Source organism: Symphalangus syndactylus, chromosome 5, assembly GCF_028878055.3.
Source record: "Symphalangus syndactylus isolate Jambi chromosome 5, NHGRI_mSymSyn1-v2.1_pri, whole genome shotgun sequence".
Lineage (NCBI taxonomy): Eukaryota > Metazoa > Chordata > Mammalia > Primates > Hylobatidae > Symphalangus > Symphalangus syndactylus.
The window spans coordinates 142621735-142642591 of record NC_072427.2 but is presented as its reverse complement, the minus strand read 5'-3'; the positions used below and the strand labels follow the sequence as shown (position 1 = coordinate 142642591).

The 20857-nt window shown below is 39.8% G+C and overlaps 1 non-coding gene across 1 annotated transcript; it reads right to left on the bottom strand.

The window, feature by feature from the left end:
- Positions 1-1120: 1120 nt before the first annotated feature.
- Positions 1121-1225, bottom strand: LOC129483600 (U6 spliceosomal RNA). The gene has a single exon (XR_008658122.1). It is a non-coding gene; the product is annotated as a U6 spliceosomal RNA (small nuclear RNA).
- Between the last annotated feature and the right edge of the window lie 19632 nt (positions 1226-20857).

Sequence of the window (20857 nt, the reverse complement as noted above, 5' to 3'; positions counted from 1 at the left end):
TCCCTGTGTGGCTAGACTTGCCTGACTACTCTTTTCTCACCTAACTTTTGACCCCTGCTATGGCTTGACTGTCAGCTCTTAGATACCCCCTCAAATCTGGCTCCATCAGGCCAAGCTGCTGATGCCCACCATAAATCCTGTTTTACCATCTTGGACCTGGGTTGCCAGTCTTTATGACACACATGTTCTCAGGCAAGAAGAAAGGAAGGACAAAATTATAAATAGGTATGCCAATATAAGTGTACTTGTCAGTTGGAAACCTGAGAATTGTGTCTTATCAGATTAAAAAAACAAAACATTCAATAAGAATATAAGTTGGGGAAAAGTGAAGTATTTTAAGATCTTTATACTACCTGTAATGAGCATAAATATATTGTGTAAGTTTAAAATTTTCGAAATTATGTATATTTCAATGTTGAGGGTAAATATTAAAATAATAGAAACAGTATAACTTCCTAGCAGAAGGAAAACAGAAATAATAGAAATAGACAAACCCAAAAGAAGGTAATAAAAGAAGCAAGGCAAATATAAAAACAAAATTTTAACCCCCAAATATTAGAAATTAAAAAAATTATTTTTTTATTTACCTGAAAGTCACCTTATACTCCTTTTCTATTTTTTGTATTCTTAAGTTCTCCAGAAAACACAAAGATTTTCAAGCTGTAGTAAATACATATACACATGACATCATATAAAAATAAATTAACATGAAAGAGTACTATAGTGTATAAATACTCATATTTTTGTATATATGCGCTTATAAATACGCACACATACATTCCTGTGTATAATAATTTCAAGAGACATGTCTAAAATGTAAGGATACAAAAAGGTGACATATAAACGGATGGAAAAAATATAGCCGGCAAATAGTAATCAGTAGACATCTTAGAAGAATACACTAATATAAAACAAAATACACTCTAAACATTATTAGAGAAGTATAAATTCACAATGAAAATGTTTTAATTAACACAATTATTACAACCTGATATGTAAGAACATAAAATAAAGCTTTGTAATATATGAGAAAAATTTACAGAATTGAACAAGGTATGCTGTCCCCAAAAGCTAAATAAACAAAGAATTGCATGAAGAAAAAAGCATAATAGAAGATTTTTATTCTATGAAATGCTTTACGAACTTGCATGTCATCTTTGTGCAAGGGCCATGCTAATCTTCTGTGTTGTTCCAATTTTAGTATATGTGCTGCAGAAGTGAGCACAGAATAGGAGATTTTAATATACTTCTGTCATAGATATATCTTGCAGAAGAAGAATAATGATACAAGATTTAAACCAGATTAAAAATCTGACCTATTGAATGGATAGAGAACATTGTACCAAAAAATTAAAACATTTCTTTCAGGCATACAAATAATATTTATAAAAATCTATTATTTCTGGACTTTGAGTCAATCTCAATAAATTGTACTAGATTGAAATTGTATCGAGCATGATTTCTAATAAAAGCAATTAAACAAGAAATTAACAAATAGAATAGTCCCATAAAATGGCACATTTGAACACACTTCTTTTTTTTAAAATTTTATTATTATACTTTAAGTTTTAGGGTACATGTGCACAGCGTGCAGGCTTGTTACCTATATATACATGTGCCATGTTGGTGTGCTGCACCCCTTAACTCGTCATTTAGCATTAGGTATATCTCCTAATGCTATCCCTTCCCTCTTCCCCCACCCCACAACAGTACCTGGTGTGTGACGTTCCCCTTCCTGTGTCCATGTGTTCTCATTGTTCAGTTCCCACCTATGAGTGAGAACATGCCGTGCTTGGTTTTTTGTCCTTACAATAATTTACTGAGAATGATGTTTTCCAGTTTCATCCATGTCCCTACAAAGGACATGAACTCATCAGTTTTTATGGCTGCATAGTATTCCATGGTGTATATGTGCCACATTTTCTTAATCTAGTCTATCGTTGTTGGACATTTAGGTTGGTTCCAACTCTTTGCTATTGTGAATAGTGCCACAATAAACATACGTGTGCATGTGTCTTTATAACAGCATGATTTATAGTCCTTTGGGTATATACCCAGTAATGGAATGGCTGGATCAAATGGTATTTCTAGTTCTAGATCCCTGAGGAATTGCCACACTGACTTCCACAATGGTTGAACTAGTTCACAGTCCCACCAACAGTGTAAAAGTGTTCCTATTTCTCCACATCCTCTCCAGCACCTGTTGTTTCCTGACTTTTTAATGATGGCCATTCTAACTGGTGTGAGATGGTATCTCACTGTGGTTTTGATTTGCATTTCTCTGATGGCCAGTGATGATGAGCATTTCTTCATGTGTTTTTTGGCTGCATAAATGTCTTCTTTTGAGAAGTGTCTGTTCATGTCCTTTGCCCACTTTTTGATGGGGTTGTTTGTTTTTTTCTTGTAAATTTGTTTGAGTTCATTGTAGATTCTGGATATTAGCCCTTTGTCAGATGAGTAGGTTGCAAAAATGTTCTCCCATTCTGTAGGTTGCCTGTTCACTCTGATGGTAGTTTCTTTTGCTGTGCAGAAGCTCTTTAGTTTAATTAGATCCCATTTGTCAGTTTTGCCTTTTATTGCCATTGCTTTTGGTGTTTTAGACATGAAGTCCTTGCCCACGCCTATGTCCTGAATGGTATTGCCTAGGTTTTCTTGTAGGATTTTAATGGTTTTAGGTCTAACATTTAAGTCTTTAATCCATCTTGAGTTAATTTTTGTATAAGGTGGAAGGAAGGGATCCAGTTTCAGCTTTCTACATATGGCTAGCCAGTTTTCCCAGCACCATTTATTAAATAGGGAATCCTTTCCCCATTTCTTGTTTTTGTCAGGTTTGTCAAAGATCAGATGGTTGTCGATATGTGGTATTATTTCTGAGGGCTCTGTTCTGTTCCATTGGTCTATATCTCTGTTTTGGTACCAGTACCATGCTGTTTTGGTTACTGTAGCCTTGTAGTGTAGTTTGAAGTCAGGTAGCGTGATGCCTCCAGCTTTGTTCTTTTGGCTTAGGATTGACTTGGTGATGCGGGCTCTTTTTTGGTTCCATATGAACTTTAAAGTAGTTTTTTCCAATTCTGTGAAGAAAGTCATTGGTAGTTTGATGGGGATGGCATTGAATCTATAAATCACCTTGGGCAGTATGGCCATTTTCACGATATTGATTCTTCCAACCCATGAGCATGGAATGTTCTTCCATTTGTTTGTATCCTCTTTTATTTCATTGAGCAGTGGTTTGTAGTTCTCCTTGAAGAGGTCCTTCACATCCCTTGTAAGTTGGATTCCCAGGTATTTTATTCTCTTTGAAGCAATTGTGAATGGGAGATCACTCATGATTTGGCTCTCTGTTTGTCTGTGATTGGTGTACAAGAATGCTTGTGATTTTTGTACATTGATTTTGTATCCTGAGACTTTGCTGAAGTTGCTAATCAGCTTAAGGAGATTTTGGGCTGAGACGATGGGGTTTTCTAGGTATACAATCATGTCATCTGTAAACAGGGACAATTTGACTTCCTCTTTTCCTAATTGAATACCCTTTATTTCCTTCTCCTGCCTGATTGCTCTGGCCAGAACTTCCAGCACTATGTTGAATAGGAGTGGTGAGAGAGGGCATCCCTGTCTTGTGCCAGTTTTCAGAGGGAATGCTTCCAGTTTTTGCCCATTCAGTATGATATTGGCTGTGGGTTTGTCATAGATAGCTCTTATTATTTTGAGATACGTCCCATCAATACCTAATTTATTGAGAGTTTTTAGCATGAAGGGTTGTTGAATTTTGTCAAAGGCCTTTTCTGCATCTATTGAGATAATCATGTGGTTTTTGCCTTTGGTTCTGTTTATATGCTGGATTACATTTGTTGATTTGCGTATGTTGAACCAGCCTTGCATCCCAGGGATGAAGCCCACTTCATTATGGTGATAAGCTTTTTGATGTGCTGCTGGGTTCGGTTTGCCAGTATTTTATTGAGGATTTTTGCATCAATGTTCATCAAGGATATTGGTCTGAAATTCTATTTTTTGGTTATGTCTCTGCCAGGCTTTGGTATCAGGACAATGCTGGCTTCATAAAATGTGTTAGGGAGGATTCTCTCTTTTTCTATCGATTGGAATAGTTTCAGAAGGAATGGTACCAGTTCCTCCTTGTACCTCTGGTAGAATTCGGCTGTGAATCCATCAGGTCCTGGACTCTTTTTGGTTGGTAAGCTATTGATTATTGCCACAATTTCAGAACCTGTTATTGGTCTATTCAGAGATTCAACTTCTTCCTGGTTTAGTCTTGGGAGGGTGTATATGTCGAATTTATCCATTTCTTCTAGATTTTCTAGTTTATTTGCATAGAGGTGTTTGTAGTATTCTCTGATGGTAGATTGTATTTCTGTGGGATCGGTGGTGATATCCTCTTTTTCATTTTTTATTGCATCTATTTGATTCTTCTCTCTTTTCTTCTTTATTAGTCTTTCTAGTGGTCTATCCATTTTGTTGATCTTTTCAAAAAACCAGCTCCTGGATTCATTAATTTTTTGAAGGGTTTTTCGTGTCTCTATTTCCTTCAGTTCTGCTCTGATTTTAGTTATTTCTAGCCTTCTGCTAGCTTTTGAATGTGTTTGCTCTTGCTTTTCTAGTTCTTTTAATTGTGATGTTAGGGTGTCAATTTTGGATCTTTCCTGCTTTCTCTTGTGGGCATTTAGTGCTATAAATTTCCCTCTACACACTGCTTTGAATGTGTCCCAGAGATTCTAGTATGTTGTGTCTTTGTTCTCATTGGTTTCAAAGAACATGTTTATTTCTGCCTTCATTTCATTATGTACCCAATAGTCATTCAGGAGCAGGTTGTTCAGTTTCCATGTAGTTGAGTGGTTGTGAGTGAGTTTCTTAATCCTGAGTTCTAGTTTGATTGCACTGTGGTCTGAGAGACAGTTTGTTATAATTTCTGTTCTTTTCCATTTGCTGAGGAGAGCTTTACTTCCAACTATGTGGTCAATTTTGGAATAGGTGTGGTGTGGTGCTGAAAAAAACGTATATTCTGTTGATTTGGGGTGGAGAGTTCTGTAGATGTCTATTAGGTCCACTTGGTGCAGAGCTGAGTTCAATTCCTGGATATCCTTGTTAACTTTCTGTCTCGTTGATCTGTCTAATGTTGACAGTGGGGTGTTAAAATCTCTCATTATTATTGTGTGGGAGTTTAAGTCTCTTTGCAGGTCACTCAGGACTTGCTTTATGAATCTGGGTGCTCTTGTGTTGGGTGCATATATATTTAGGATAGTTAGCTCTTCTTGTTGAATTTATCCCTTTACCATTATGTAATGGCCTTCTTTGTCTCTTTTGATCTTTGTTGGTTTAAAGTCTATTTTATCAGAGACTAGGATTGCAACCCCTGCCTTTTTTTGTTTTCCATTTGCTTGATAGATCTTCCTCCATCCCTTTATTTTGAGTCTATGTGTGTCTCTGCACATGAGATGGGTTTCCTGAATACAGCACACTGATGGGTCCTGACTCCTTATCCAGTTTGCCAGTCTGTGTCTTTTAATTGGAGCATTTAGCCCATTTACATTTAAAGTTAATATTGTTATGTGTGAATCTGATCCTGTCATTATGATGTTAGTTGGTTATTTTGCTTGTTAGTTGATGCAGTTTCTTCCTAGCCTCGATGGTCTTTACAATTTGGCATGTTTTTGCAGGGGCTGGTACCGGTTATTCCTTTCCATGTTTAGTGTTTCCTTCAGGAGCTCTTTTAGGGCAGGCCTGGTGGTGACAAAATCACTCAGCGTTTGCTTGTCTGTAAAGTATTTTATTTCTCCTTCACTTATGAAGCTTAGTTTGGCTGGATCTGAAATTCTGGGTTGAAAATTCTTTTCTTTAAGAATGTTGAATATCGGCCCCCACTCTCTTCTGGCTTGTAGAGTTTCTGCTGAGAGATCAGCTGTTAGTCTGATGGGCTTCCCTTTGTGGGTAACCCGACCTTTCTCTCTGGCTGCCCTTAACATTTTTTCCTTCACTTCAACTTTGGTGAATCTGACAAATATGTGTGTTGGAGTTGCTCTTCTCGAGGAGTATCTTTGTGGCATTCTCTGTATTTCCTGAATCTGAGTGTTGGCCTGCCTTGCTAGATTGGGGAAGTTCTCCTGGATAATATCTTGCAGAGTGTTTTCCAACTTGGTTCCATTCTCCCCGTCATTTTCAGGTACACCAGTGAGACGTAGGTTTGGTCTTTTCACATAGTCCCAAATTTCTTGGAGGCTTTGTTCATTTCTTTTTATTCTTTTTTCTCTAAACTTCCCTTCTCGCTTCATTTCATCTTCCATCAGTGATACCCTTTCTTCCAGTTGATCGCATCTGCTACCGAGACTTCTGCAATCTTCGCGTAGTTCTCGAAACTTGGCTTTCAGCTCCATCAGCTCCTTGAAGCCCTTCTCTCCATTGGTTATTCTCGTTATCCATTCTTCTAATTTTTTTTCAAAGTTTTTAACTTCTTTGCTATTGTTTTGAATTTCCTCCCGTAGCTCAGAGTGGTTTGATCATCTGAAGCCTTCTTCTCGTCAAAGTCATCCTCCATCCAGCTTTGTTCCGTTGCTGGTGAGGAACTGCATTCCTTTGGAGGAGGAGAGGTGCTCTGCTCTTTAGAGTTTCCAGTTTTTCTGCTCTGTTTTTCCCCCATCTTTGTGGTTTTATCTACTTTTGGTCTTTGATGATGGTGATGTACAGATGGGTTTTTGGTATGGATGTCCTTTCTGTTTGTTAGTTTTCCTTCTACCAGACAGGACCCTCAGCTGCAGGTCTGTTGGAGTTTACTAGAGGTCCACTCCAGACCCTGTTTGGCTGGGTGTCAGCAGCGGTGGCTGCGGAACAGCGGATTTTCATGAGACCACAGATTCAGCTGTCTGATAGCTCCTCTAGAAGTTTTGTCTCAGAGGAGTACCCGGCCAAGTGAGGTGTCAGTCTGTCCCTACTAGGGGAGTGCCTCCCAGTTAGGCTGCTCAGGGGTGAGGGACCCACTTTAGGAAGCAGTCTGTCCGTTCTCAGATCTCCAGCTGCATGCTGGGAGAACCACTACTCTCTTCGAAGCTGTCAGTCAGACAGGGACATTTAAGTCTGTGGAGGTTCCTGCTGACTTTTTGTTTGTCTGTGCCCTGCCCCCAGAGGTGGAGCCTACAGAGGCAGGCAGGCCTCCTTGAGCTGTGGTGGGCTCCACTCAGTTCGAGCTTCCTGGCTGCTTTGTTTACCTAAGCAAGCCTGGGTAATGGCGGGCGCCCCTCCCCCAGCCTCGCTGCCGCCTTGCAGCTTGATCTCAGACTGCTGTGCTAGCAATCAGCAAGACTCCGTGGGCATAGGACCCTCTGAGCCAGGTGTGGGACACAATCTCCTAGTGTGCTGTTTTCCAAGCCTGTTGGAAAAGCGCAGTATTAGGGTGGGACTGACCCAATATTCCAGGTGCCATCTGTTACCCCTTTCTTTGACTAGGAAAGGGAACTCCCTGACCCCTTGCACTTCCCGAGTGAGGCAATGCCTTGCCCTGCTTCGGCTCATGCACAGTGCACTTCACCGACTGTCCTGCACCCACTGTTTGGCACTCCCTAGTGAGATGAAACTGGTACCTCAAACAGAAATGCAGAAATCATCCGTCTTCTGTGTCGCTCGGGCTGGGAGCTATAGACTGGAGCTGTTCCTATTCAGCCATCTTGGCTCCACCTTGTGCCACATTTTCTTAATGCAGTCTATCATTGTTGGACATTTGGGTTGGTTCCAAGTCTTTGCTATTGTGAGTAGTGCCGCAATAAACATACGTGTGCATGTGTCTTTATAGCAGCATGATTTATAATCCTTTGGGTATATACCCAGTAATGGGATTGCTGGGTCAAATGGTATTTATAGTTCTAGATCCCTGAGGAATCGCCACACTGACTTCCACAATGGTTGAACTAGTTTACAGTCCCACCAACAGTGTAAAAGTGTTCCTATTTCTCCGTATCCTCTCCAGCACCTGTTGTTTCCTGACTTTTTAATGATGGCCATTCTAACTGGTGTGAGATGGTAGCTCATTGTGGTTTTGATTTGCATTTCTCTGATGGTCAGTGATGATGAGCATTTTTTCATGTGAACACACTTCTTAATAATCAAAGATGTGTGGACAGATAATGAAGTATATTGTTTATTAGGACATATTTTGAATTAAGGAATTGTGAAAATACTACTGAAAATTTGAGTGTGCTAGAGCTGGCTCATATCAGCTTGCAAGAGCTGACTGTTAAATATTCAGAAAATTTTCCAACTGTTAAACCATTTGTAGCTTGAAATTGGTCATGGTGCAGTATTTACAAGACAAATATGAAATTGGCGTGCTACAAATCAGGTCTTCTTCTTTTCCTTTCCCTTTTTAATATTTTTACAGGCTAGTTACCACAAAACCATGGAATGCAGTTAGAACATGAGATAGAGGGAAATGCATAGCCTCAAAGGCATGGATTGGAAAAATGAGAAGTTTCAACTTCAAAATTAGGAAAAACAAAGCAATATAAATCTGAAGAATGTACATTAAAAGAAACAAGATAAATTAATGAAATAGAAAAATGTTATATAAAATAGAAGAGATTAAACAAAATCAAAACTTATTTCTTTAAAACTATGACTAAAATTGACAAACCTCTGGTGAAATTGACCAAGAAGGTAAAGAAATATACAAATAATATTAGGAATGAAAAAGTGAACATTACTACAGATACAGTACACATGAAGATAATAGGGTACATGAGAAGCTTAATGCCAGTATGTTTGAAAATAAATATGAAATATATACATCCTTGGAAAAATGTAACTTGCCAAAATCTTATTCATGAAGAAATAAGAATCCTGAATTGTTCTTTAATTATTAGAAAAAAATCTTATCTAGAACACTCTAGGCCCAGATGATTTTATCAGTAAGTTCTATAAATGTTTGAGGGAGAAATATTTCCAGTTTATACACATTTCTTCAGACAACAGGATAATAGGGCACTTCATTATGTTTTATGAGGCTATATGTAATTTTGATTGTAACACTCAACAAAGGCAAAATGAGAAAGAAAAATTAGAGCCCAATCTTATGCATGAATGTAATATAAAATGTAAAGTACAATTAGTAAACTGAAATCAGGAATATATAAAAAATATATATATCATGACTAATTTGGATTTTTCTTAGGCACGCAAGATTAGTGTGACTTCGGAAAAGCAATTCATGCAACTCACCACATTAACAAAAAAGAAAAATGATGTGATTACCACATACTCAGGGAGATTACTTAGTAAAAGTCAACATTCATTCATAAAACTCTTTCCAAAATAGGAATAGAATAGTGTGTACTACGATCTTATTGCAAACATCGTGTTTAATGTTGAAACTTTGAGAATACTTTTGAAATTTGAAACAAGACAAGAATTCCCACTATTGTTCCTTCTATTCAGTTTTGTTCTGGAGTTCCTTGCTGGCTCAGTAAAATAACAAAAAGAAATAAAAGGTGTGAGAATTGAAAAGTGGAGAAGAGTAACTGCCACTATTCATAGATGAGATCTGTAGAAAATCCAAAGGAATTCATAGGAAAATTATTATAATTAATTAGAGACTTTGACATGGTTCTAGCATTCACATTCAATACTCAAACAATAAATTTAATTCATATAATCAAGCACGAAATTGAAAATGAAATAAAAGTGCTACCGTTTATAATAGCATAAAACAAGATGATATCCTTGGGAATAAAACTAACAAAATATTTCTGTTTAAGACTTCTCCCAAGAAAATTAAAAGTCTTATCGAGACATTAAAAAAGAAAACAAAATAAGTGGATTGTATACTAAGTTTATAATCAGAATAGTTGATTTTTGTAAAAATGTCACTTGAATTCTAAGTTCCACACAAACCCAAACAAAACTTCATGAATTTGTATTTTTTCTTTAACTTGGCAGGCTGATTTTAAAATTTATATGAATATGCAAAAAGTTAGAATATCCAAGATACTCTTGAAGTAGAACTCACTAGCTGTATCATATATCAAGATTAGTGGGAAAAGCAAGGATTTTTCAACAAATTACTGAAGCAATTAGGTACCCACATGGGAAAAAAGTGTGATCTTTACCTCATACCATATACTACAAAAGTCAGTTTCAGTGGATTAAAGACTATGGGCGGAAGAAAAATCAATTACAAAAGATATGACATCAGGAAAAAAAAAAACCACAGAGTTAGAGAAAATATTTTTAGCTTCTATAACGAACAACAGATAGTATCAGAAACATTTAATGAATTCCTCCAAATCACTAAGGAAAAGGCAAACCAATTTTCCCATTTTACTCCGTGGAACAAATGAGTAAAAGGCTTAAACAGATGCTGTACAAAAAGGAAATGCAAATGGAACTAAATATAAGATTAATCAGTAAATCAAATATAGTCATAAAGAGATTTCTTACATGCTTACTCCATGGGCAAAAGCCAGGAAGGTCTGACCATGAAAAGGGAGTGGAAAATTGGAAGCTCCTCCACTGCCGGTGAGAGTATAAGTTGGTGCAACTACTTGGAAATCAGTTTGGCATTATTTAGTATATTGCTTCTAAATATACACACCCAGAAATATAATCCTGGGTATACGCCCTAGCAATTTTGTGCATATGTGTACCAATCAACCTTTACAAGCATGTGCATGGCAGCACTGCAGCACTGTTTTTAATAACTCTAGCATTGATACAATCTAGATACCCATAAACAGAATAGATGAATTATACTTTGTAGTATATTCACACAATGAAATACCGTACAGCAATAATAGTGCCCCAGCTCCACAGTACATGCAAATCTCAAACAGAGTATCTAATGAAGGAAATGAGATTCAAATAATACAGAATGATTCCATTTATATATATTTCCAAAACAGGGAACAAGACTTTAGAGTTGCATCATGGGTGGTAAAACCATAAAAAGCAAAGAAATGACAATCACAAAAGTCAATGTTTCCTGAGAGGAAATGGTAAAGTAGTAATCAGTAAAGGGACATACATGACCTTCTATGGTGAAGGTTCCTTTTTTTCGCCCGGCTGGTGGACATGTGGGTGTCCTCTGTATTTTATTTATTTGTTAAACTGCATATGTGTTTTGTGTACTTTTTTGCACATATACCCATATATCACAACTTTGTTAAAAGGGTAGGGGAAGATTAAATTATCATCCCTGGATGGCAGTGTCCATCTGCTAATGGCTGTGGAAGATACTTGATCCACAGAAGTTGTGAGTAGCCTGGGTAAACTTTGAAGAATACATGGGAAAAAAAAAAAAAACCCAGAGCAGTCCATCTGGGAGCCAAGAACACCGAGTCTAAGACTTTTGGAGAGAAGCACTTGAGAAGGACTTTTCTGTTCATTGTTCCAGCTTCTCTTGCAACAAGTCTTGGCCCCGAGCGGTCACTTAACACACATCAACTGAGCACCATTAGTGTGCCAGCAACCTGTGCTAGGCACTGGGGATGCAGAATGCAATAATACTTAGGCCTTCAGAGTTTACCACCCATAGAAAAGATGAAGGAGGAAAGCAATGATTACAGTAGGGTGCAGGCTAGTCTAAGAGCAGAGATGCCTTCCCAGAAGAGATGACACCTTAGCTCTGTTTTAGAGGACAATTGCCAGGCGGAGTAGTGAAGGATAGTCCAGGAGAAGGGAACCTCATGAGGATAAGCAAGAAATAGCACGTGCATGCTAGAAACAACAGGTCTAGATGTCTGGAGTGCTCTTTAGCGTATGCACAGCTGACCTTTTATCCTGTGTTGAAGGTTTATTGTTTGAACCTCATCTATCCCTGGCATGCTGCAATGATGGGTTAATTAAATCTAGAAGGTCTTTACAGCTTTAAGAGCCACAGAGCGTACTCCTGGAAGGGATATTCTTAAGGGGTTCAAATCAGTATTAATATTAACACATTTTTACTGAGTGCCTACTATAAGCCAAACGGGTGCTCAGCTGGCAGACATAGAAGGCAGGATGTGGGGAAGTTAGATAAAAAGTATTTTTGTTGAGCACACAGAATATAAAGATGATAATACTTTACATTTATACAGCATTTTGCCATTTTTAAACTTTTCCACAAATATTTGGTTTAAGGAGGAGAGAGCTCTGACTAGGGGTTTTGAGTAGGATTGACACATGCCACACACAGCAGTAGCAGGAGATCTCTGTCATGGACTGCTGACCCCTAGTCCAGGATTTATTAAAGGCTGACAGAGGAAGATGAAGACACTGCTGCTCTTGTAGCATTACTAGGTGGACTGGAATAAAGTGGTTTAGCCTCTCAGGGCTGGATTTTCCCTTTGGTAGAATTGCTTTGACATCCTTAACAGAAAGGTTTTCATAAGGGCCTGCTCAATAGAGTGGTTAGCAATAGAGCAACAGCAATAATAATAATCCTGTAAGTGTAATCCAGGCTGAGGCAGCAGGAAAAAAGGCCACAGGAGATGCCCTCCCAGGTTTACCCAGAAACAGAGGATGACTGGTGCTATGTAACGCCTTCTCCTTTCATCACAGTCTCCTGAAAATAGCAAAGAGTTTAAAGTAAAAAAATGTGATTTTAGCATTGGTTCAAACACTGCTTAGCTATGTGACCTTAGGCGAGCTACGGAACCTCTCTGAGACTCAATTTTCTCACCTGTAAAATGAGGATGATAACCTCTGCCTGCTTCAGTGATTATGGGATGGAAATGAGACTAGTGTCTGTGAAAGGTGTTTCCAATGGAAAAGCTTGTCTCAAATGAAGGAATTACGTTTTTGTTATTTGTTGTTCTAACTGAGTCCTTTTATAGGATCGGCCTGGTTAGCTCTATTGTCAGGCAGAGGGTTTATTAGCGTTTATTTTCTATATTTTGTCTCCTGCAAGGTGGCTCCCTATTCTGTCTACCAAATAGCAAATTGCTACATTGTTTCTTTATTGTTTGACACTGAGGTTCTCAGCCTAATAGTCTGTTTACTTAAATATTTCAGAGCCTCTTAGCATTTCAAAAGAGTGTTTTTAAAAATCAGCTATGAAAAATCCAGATGAGTAAATAGAGGCACAATTGCTCGCTTTTCTAGGCTCAGCAGTTACCTATTGAACTGTACACATGCAGAGAGAAAAAACAAAAAAGAATAAAACACATTAGCTTGGGAACAGACATAGGAATTACCTATAAATTTGCTAATCACTGCTGGTCCTTGGTGGTTAATTTTACCTCCAGCTGAAAGCTGGGTTTGGAAAGGACAGATCCGAAGAAAGTGTTTGTTCTCCTAAACAGCGGGTCAGAAGCAGTCTCTGCTGCAATCTGATAGTCTTGTTGTAAGACACATAGCGACAGGGGTTCCCTACAGCTTTGAAAAGCAGAAACCTGGAGGTTCTCACCGACTTTGAATTCTGGATCTTGACTTCCCTTTCTTTTCTTTTGTAATGTTACAGCCCCACTGAGCTTGGTTCTAGAGGACATTTGATTAAAATGTTATTTTTAGCAAATACATAATTTCCTACATTAAAATTCAAAAACCCAAGAGGACAGCTTAGGCTTGTAACTGTGCGATGCTGTTGGCCACTGATGTCCAAGAGAATCTGAACGAGAAGAAAAGGGAAAAATAATCCAGCCCACGAAATGTGTCCTAGCCTTAAGAAAATGTTGTCAAAGCCCCGGTCTCCAAATACACCACCTTCCTTGGTGCTCACAGCATTCATAACCCCCTCTAGTGGGAACCCATTGTCCAAGGGACATGTCCTTTTCCAGACTGAGGAACAGCTCTGGAGATGGGCTGTAGCCCAGATGTCAGGCGATGGGCAGGCTGTGGAGAAGGAGGAGGTGCTGAGCTCCCTGCCTTGTTCAGCACAGGCCTAAATTTGCTGTGACGCGATTCAGCGTGTGCTGCCCCGACACTGAATATAGTCGCAGCTCTGAGTCAGCCTCCGGCTCCATTTTCTCATGGCTTTAGAAGCCGTGTGCTGCTGGGGGCTGACATGGACACCAGTGTCCCAACAGGATTCACTTGCTCCTGGTGTCAGATCAAGGTCCTCACAGGGCTTGACCTCCTGTCCCCAGCGCATGCTTCCAAAGATGCACTTAGCCCACTTGGCAGGAGACCGAAAGTCTTTGACGTCTGTGAAGTTAGAGCAGTAGAAAGTTCTTTCTGGTTAATTTAGATTAATAGAGGTTTATCATATATAGAACTTGTATATTTCCAGTTTTGAAGGGATTGAAATGTATTTCCTATGCACTTACAGCATTTCTAGTGCTTAGGTCTGTATCTTAAGATGTTTAAAACCTGGCTGGGTGTCATGGCTCATGCCTGCAATCCCAGCACTTTGGGAGGCCAAGGTAGGTGGATCACCTGAGGTCAGGGGTTTGAGACCAGCCTGGCCAACGTGATGAAACCCTGTCTCTACTAAAAATACAAAAATTAGTTGGGCATGGTGGTGGGTGCCTATAATCCCAGATACTCAGGGGGCTGAGGCAGGAGAATCCCTTAAACCTGGGGGGTGGAAGTTGCAGTGAGTCGAATCGCACCACTGCATTTCAGCCTGGGCGTCACACATATATATGTGTGTGTGTGTGTGTGTGTGTGTGTGTGTGTATGTTTGGTAAACAGTTTAAAACATGAGAAACAATTAAGAAGCCCTGACCAGGAAGGAAATTGGGATTCAGACAAGACAGCAATCAAGGAGAGAGTTGTGATGTGCGATGATTTTCCAGAGTAGTTAAGGTATTCTAGGACTTTGAAGCACCAGCAGGATTTACCTGGGTTTGAGGGAGGAAAAATAAGAATGGCAGGGAAGTGAGAGTAAATAAATGCATAGTTCTTACCAATAATAATAATAATAATAATAATTTAATCTTTCTTTGCCTGCTCAGATGTCTTTACAGAAATCCAGGATCCTTCTAGATCACGATGGGCAGTGTACAGAAGCATCAATTAGGAGTGTGCCAGGTGACAGAACAGTGTTGACAGCTTTCATTTCAGTTCTCAGGTCTCCTTTTAGAGACATAAGAATGATTTTTCTTTTTTTTTTTTTTTTGAGATGGAGTCTTGCTCTGTCACCCAGGCTGAAGTGCAGTGACATAACCTTGGCTCACTGCAACCTCCACCTCTTGGGTTTGAGCGATTCTCCTGCCTCAGCCTCCTGAGTAGCTGTGACTACAGGTGCCTGCCACAATGCCTGGCTAATTTTTTGTATTTTTAGTAGAGACGGGGTTTCACTGTGTTGGCCAGGATGGTCTCCATCTCTTGACCTCGTGATCTGCCCACCTCAGCCTCCCAAACTGCTGGGATTACAGGCGTGAGCCACTGCGCCCGTCCTGAATGTACTTTTTTAAAGTTAAAAAATAGAAACCTAGTGAGAACACCAGAACTTTCTTATTGGGCTAGTGAAAGCACCAGGGTATTTGCATCCTGTCAGGGGAATCAGCCTCTTGTCCCCAGATCCACCTCTCACTTACTTGGTAAGCTGGGGTCACAAAGGAAATAGCGTTTTATGCCTTAGCCTGAAAAATGGAACTAATAACAGGTCCCCTTGTGTATAAATAAAGCCACATCAGTGATAAGCATTATGTATACTATTCCTTATGCTGTTAAGAAGAAAAGATTAAAATAGTTTCCAAGAATTATGATGATGATTACATGTGCCTGGAGACTAGGGATTGATTTTCAATTCATTGACAATTTAATAAGTTCTGCTGTTGTCTTAGAATTGGAAGGGACATTCCAACTGGAATTAGAATTGGAAGAGGTTACTCTACTGGAGAAATCTTGGGTTTTGGGTTTAGAAAAGCTTGACTTTGAATTCTGAATCACTTACTCTTTGCACCATTTTTCCTTCGTTCATTAAAGAAATATATATTAACCCCCTATGAGGAGTTGTAAATTAAGCTTTTGGAGACTCAGTTTCCTCATCAATAAAATAAAGATTAAAGTGTAACTCTCCTGAGGTTATGATAGTATCTGGCATATAGTAGACCTTAAATGAGTATTAGTTATCCTGTTGCAATTAATAGATGAAGGAATTGAGTAAGACACGGCTACTTAGAAAGCTTAAAGTATATGCAGGAGGGAAGTCATGGCAGTGCCGGATTATAAGACCAGGCAGAATGCAGCTAGAGGTGGGATATAAATAAGCTGAGATTGGATGGACAGGAGAGGGTGCATTAAAGGACTGGAGCCATGATGGTTGAATGGAGAATGTGGATCCTGATCTGCTGAAGTGGGTGCCCCAGAAGCAAACATGGTGTGAAATGATACAAAGTGTCCCATGTCAAATTTTACCTTGTTTACCACTTAGTTTAAGGTTGGCTTTTTGGGGAAGGTGCATGCATGCATTCTTCTTTTCATTTATTGATTCATAGAAGAAACATTTATTACCCTTCCCTGTGTTAGGCATTTTCCTAGCACTGGGGATGCAATCAAAGAACTTATAGAAGAGGGGAGAAGAAAAACAAGTAAACAGACCTTATAAATTGGTGTGAGAAATATTAAGATGGTGATAAGACATATATCTTAATGCCTCCCGAGGGTGGCACAAAACTCAGAGTTGGTCCTAGATTTGCCACTCACTGGCTGTAGTATCTTAGGAGGATCAAGCCTCCTAACCTTCATTGTCTCCTCTACCCTCTGCTTTATTGATTTCAGGATCAATTGAAATCATGTACTGAAGAGCTCTTTGGATTGTCTGTTATATAAATGTACATTTTAATAATCATCAATGAATCCATCATACTTATGCCAGGTCTGATCCTCTTTTAATTTTCCTGTAATAAATAGCATCTGTCAGACACATTTTATTACCAGCTCCATCTTTCTTGGCCTGGCTTCTTTTTTATTTGAACCTGTTTAACTCTTACCGTGTAGTTCTTTCTACCAATATAGCTGTATCCATGCCTGTGTGTCCTGTGGAATTTTAGGGAAGTCTAATAAGGTTTTAAACTGCCTTTGGAAAGGGGGAAGAGGACTGATCATTAATGAGGAAAAGACTAAGGCATAAAGAGTTAGACAGGAGAGTTGAAAGAAAGATCAAAGCAAGAATGTGGAGGGTGGGGTTGAGCAGCAGAGGGGACAGAGATGGAAATAAAACCCAGAAGAATAGAAAGAGTTGAGAGGGAAACGTGGAGGAAGAGACAGATGCAGCCCTCCAGCTGGTAGAGGAGAGAAAAAGGTGCCTCCCGTTTAAAACTGCACATATCCCTATCTGTAATATTTCTGCTGATGTCTGAATAGAGAGAAAAATGTATGTGTGTGAGTGTGGTGTTTGTTAATAACAGCCATCTATTTATAGGTCTTAAATTATACACCATGAAAGCCTCTCTAAGACAAGATGTGTTATTTGGCTGCCAGAAGAAAAAGGTTTTTTTTAAAAAAAAAAAAAAAACAGCAAAAAGAAGCTTCTAGATTTTTCTTCCTTTTCCTTATCCTCTGTCTGCCATATTCTTATGGTTAATGACAACTGTCAACTCTGTGTTTTGGACCGAAATGAAAAAGTATTGAAGATCTTTTCTCCAAGAGGAGGGGCCTGCATAGTTTTCCTGAGAGTGATGTCTCCCAAATCACATCCTTTTCTAGCTTAATCGGAGAGGGGAGATCATAACAGCGTCTTTCCCAACTCCTTTGTATTTCGGAAGGTAAGAATAAGGCCCAGAGGGTGGTCCTGCCCAAGGTCACCCAGCAGGCTGGTGGCAGAAGAGTGTCTGCTAGTTCAGTCCAGTGCTCATTTTACCATGGTGCCCACAAAGACATCGCTCTGTCTTCCATGCCAGTTGACTTCAGTCCTCTTACTCGTATATGAAACCAAGAAGATTCAGTTTACTTTTCCCTCTGATCTCATCTTTCCAGAGCACTGTCTGAATCCCCTAATGACCTCAAGATAACCCTCAGGTAAAGGGAATTTCACACCTGTTTCCAAGTTCACAGTCAGTAGAAGAGAGTGGTTAAGAGCATGGGCTTTGGTGTCAGACTGGAGTATTCTGGTTACTAACTGTGTAAGTTATTCAATCTTAATACCTGTTTCCTCCTCAGTAAAATAAGGATAATAATAGAACTTCTTTTGCAAGATGGTTATAGAGTATAAATGAGGTGTGTCCAAGGCTCTGTGTTCAGTAACTGTCTTCTTATCTCCCAAGGAGTTGGGGCTCTTCCCACTACACCACACAGTTCAATTTCATAATTTTAACCTCTCTTTCATTCTCACATATGCATTCAGAGGCACATGCACACACACTTTCAAAAATCACCAAAGCATTAGTATTGAGAATATCTGGCTTAGGGTTAAGCTGAACAATAGATTTCTTCTTTTCTTTCTTCACAGGGGACCACAGGCTCTAAAAATCAAGTTCAAGCAGACGGTAAGGGAGATATACATGAAACTTACTATTATTAAAGTCTAACATTTCAGCAAAATTTTCATTCTGCATCTTTTGCAAACAATCCAAAGATAGGATTATTATATAATTTATCTCTTATAATTATTTATGACCGTGCTTTGAACTTAGTAGGGTTTCAATAAGTGTAATAAATGAAACTGATTAAAAGCTCTCAGAACAGGAGCTGGGGTAGGGAGTATTCTTAGGAGGACTCAAATGTTGATATGCACAGGATTGTTAATAACATTAATAGTTATTTACTGATTACAGATCTCTATGTAAGGCACATTACAAACACTAATTCTCAAAACAACCCCAAAAGGTAGGGATTGTTTGTATTTTACAGTTCGGGAAACTGAGCTTAAAGAAGTTAATCTGCCCAATTCCGAGGCAGAGTGGGAATCTAGTATTCCCTAATTCTATGTGGTTTTGTGTGGCTGCAATGTCACTAGACTACTACTTTTCATCACACTGGGTCGAGTGTAGTTTCCTGGCCTACCAAAATATACTTCCCTCCATTGACAAAGTCAAGATCATTCCTTGTGCATGAGTACGTGTGTGTGTGTGTGTGTGTGTGTGTGTGTGTGGCGGGGAAACTCAAATGCGCCCTCAGACCTGGCCGAGAGTCTCTTCCTCAGCTTCAGCAGGGGGTGCCATCCACAGGCTGAGAGTTGGTGGGGCCTGCGTGGGAGCCACTGATGGGAGAACTTGAAAGGCAGGAGGGGGGAATCTTCCGTTACTAAGCAAGGATCTAAGAGCTGTTGTCAAGGAAGAATCCCAGGCCTTCCATAAAAGGAAGGCCTCCTTTCTCCTACTGGCAGCAAGTGTTGCCTTGAGCAATGAGTCTGACAGTTTCCCTAGCCCATCTGCACTTGGGCAGCTTTGGAAAGGAGGACCCAGGAAGCAGGGCAGGAGGAAATGAGCTGGAACTTAGTGGGTGAGGCCTTGGCCTGAATACCTGGCAGAGAGCATCATGGGAGGCAGAGTGCGCAGCAAGGGCCCGGAGCTGAGCTCCTCAGCTGAGCCTCACAATGAGTGTCCTGCCCTCTAGCCTTGTCCTCTCCAATCCACCCATGAAGCTCTACCTGGAAGATTTTCCCAACATGCCATGACTCTGCATAAATGTCCTTCAACATTTCCCCATCATCCACTGGGTAAAACCCAGCTTGTTTTGCCTGGCAGGAAAGGACTTTTTCCTAATCTGACCTTTGCCTGCTTTACCAGTCCATCCATTACCCAAGTCCCTGTTGGGCCATTCCCAAGTTCTTGTCTGCCTGAGAGCTAGGTAGTCTCTCCTGGGCCCCTGCACCTTTGCATATGCTGTTTCTCCTGTCTGGACTACCACCCTGTCACATGTACCAAAAGCATTACTGGCGTGGAAGACACATTCAGGGTTTTAGCACAAGCATTTCAAATAATCATCAAGGACAGCCCTCCCACCAACTTGTTAGTTATAACACCATCTGTGGCACCGCTACCTCTTTTCTGAGCCCCCAGCCCACTGCAACCCTGGAGGAGCTAGACTTTAAAGACACAGGTGGAGTGGGCATGTTCCCTTGTTGGATTCTGCCTCTCCATTGGTATAGATTGGGCTGCCTGGAATTGCACATGAAAAATGCCAGGCACCAGGGTAGAATCCCTCAACCTCCCTCATCTCATCTCACCCAAATCTCCTGGGCAGAGTGGAGGGAATAATGATGTTAAAATCAACATTCGATGTTGAGATCTAAGTTTGAAGCTCAAGTGATTGTTTAAACCTGCAGTGATGAAACCCAACCCAAGATGCTACTGAGGGAAGAGAAAAGGAGATCGGAAGGCAGTTTTTATGTGGTAAAATTGAGACTTCCGCCAAGATGGCCATATTTGAATCTCATTTCTGGTTTTTGACTGATAGTCATTTTCCCTTGTCTCTTTACTTTCTCAAGCATATGTGGAGAGATGTGCTTCAGGGGTTATAGAAACAGCTGCGTGTACAGCACACATCCTTTCAGGGCTGATGATTCATCGTAAGCTTTCACCATAGGTTTCCCTTTCGTATTACAAACAAGTAGTGAATTTCTGTGCTGACTGAAGCATCTGCATTATCTCATGAAATCTTTTCAACCATGCAAGTTCATTTTATTATGCCCATTTTTACAGATGAGGCTCAGAACTACTTGCTCAAGGTCAAAAATCTGGCAAATTCTGAGACCATCAAAGATACCCTTGACTCCCAAGTCCCTACTCATTCCATTTGTACCACTGTTAAATTTAGGTTACGAAGTTCCCACTGTATACAAGACACTGTGCTTAGAGCCAGGAAACATAAAGAAGGATGCCCAATGCCTGCTTCTGTGTAGCTCACATTATGCTGGGGGAGATGTGCCATGGAAAATTAGTTCAATGGGATATTGCAAACATCAGGAACCAATGAAAGCACAGAGGAGGGACACTCAAACCTATGAGGCGACAGCACCTAATATAAAAAGCTGGATTTTAAGTATGAGTTTACCAAAGTG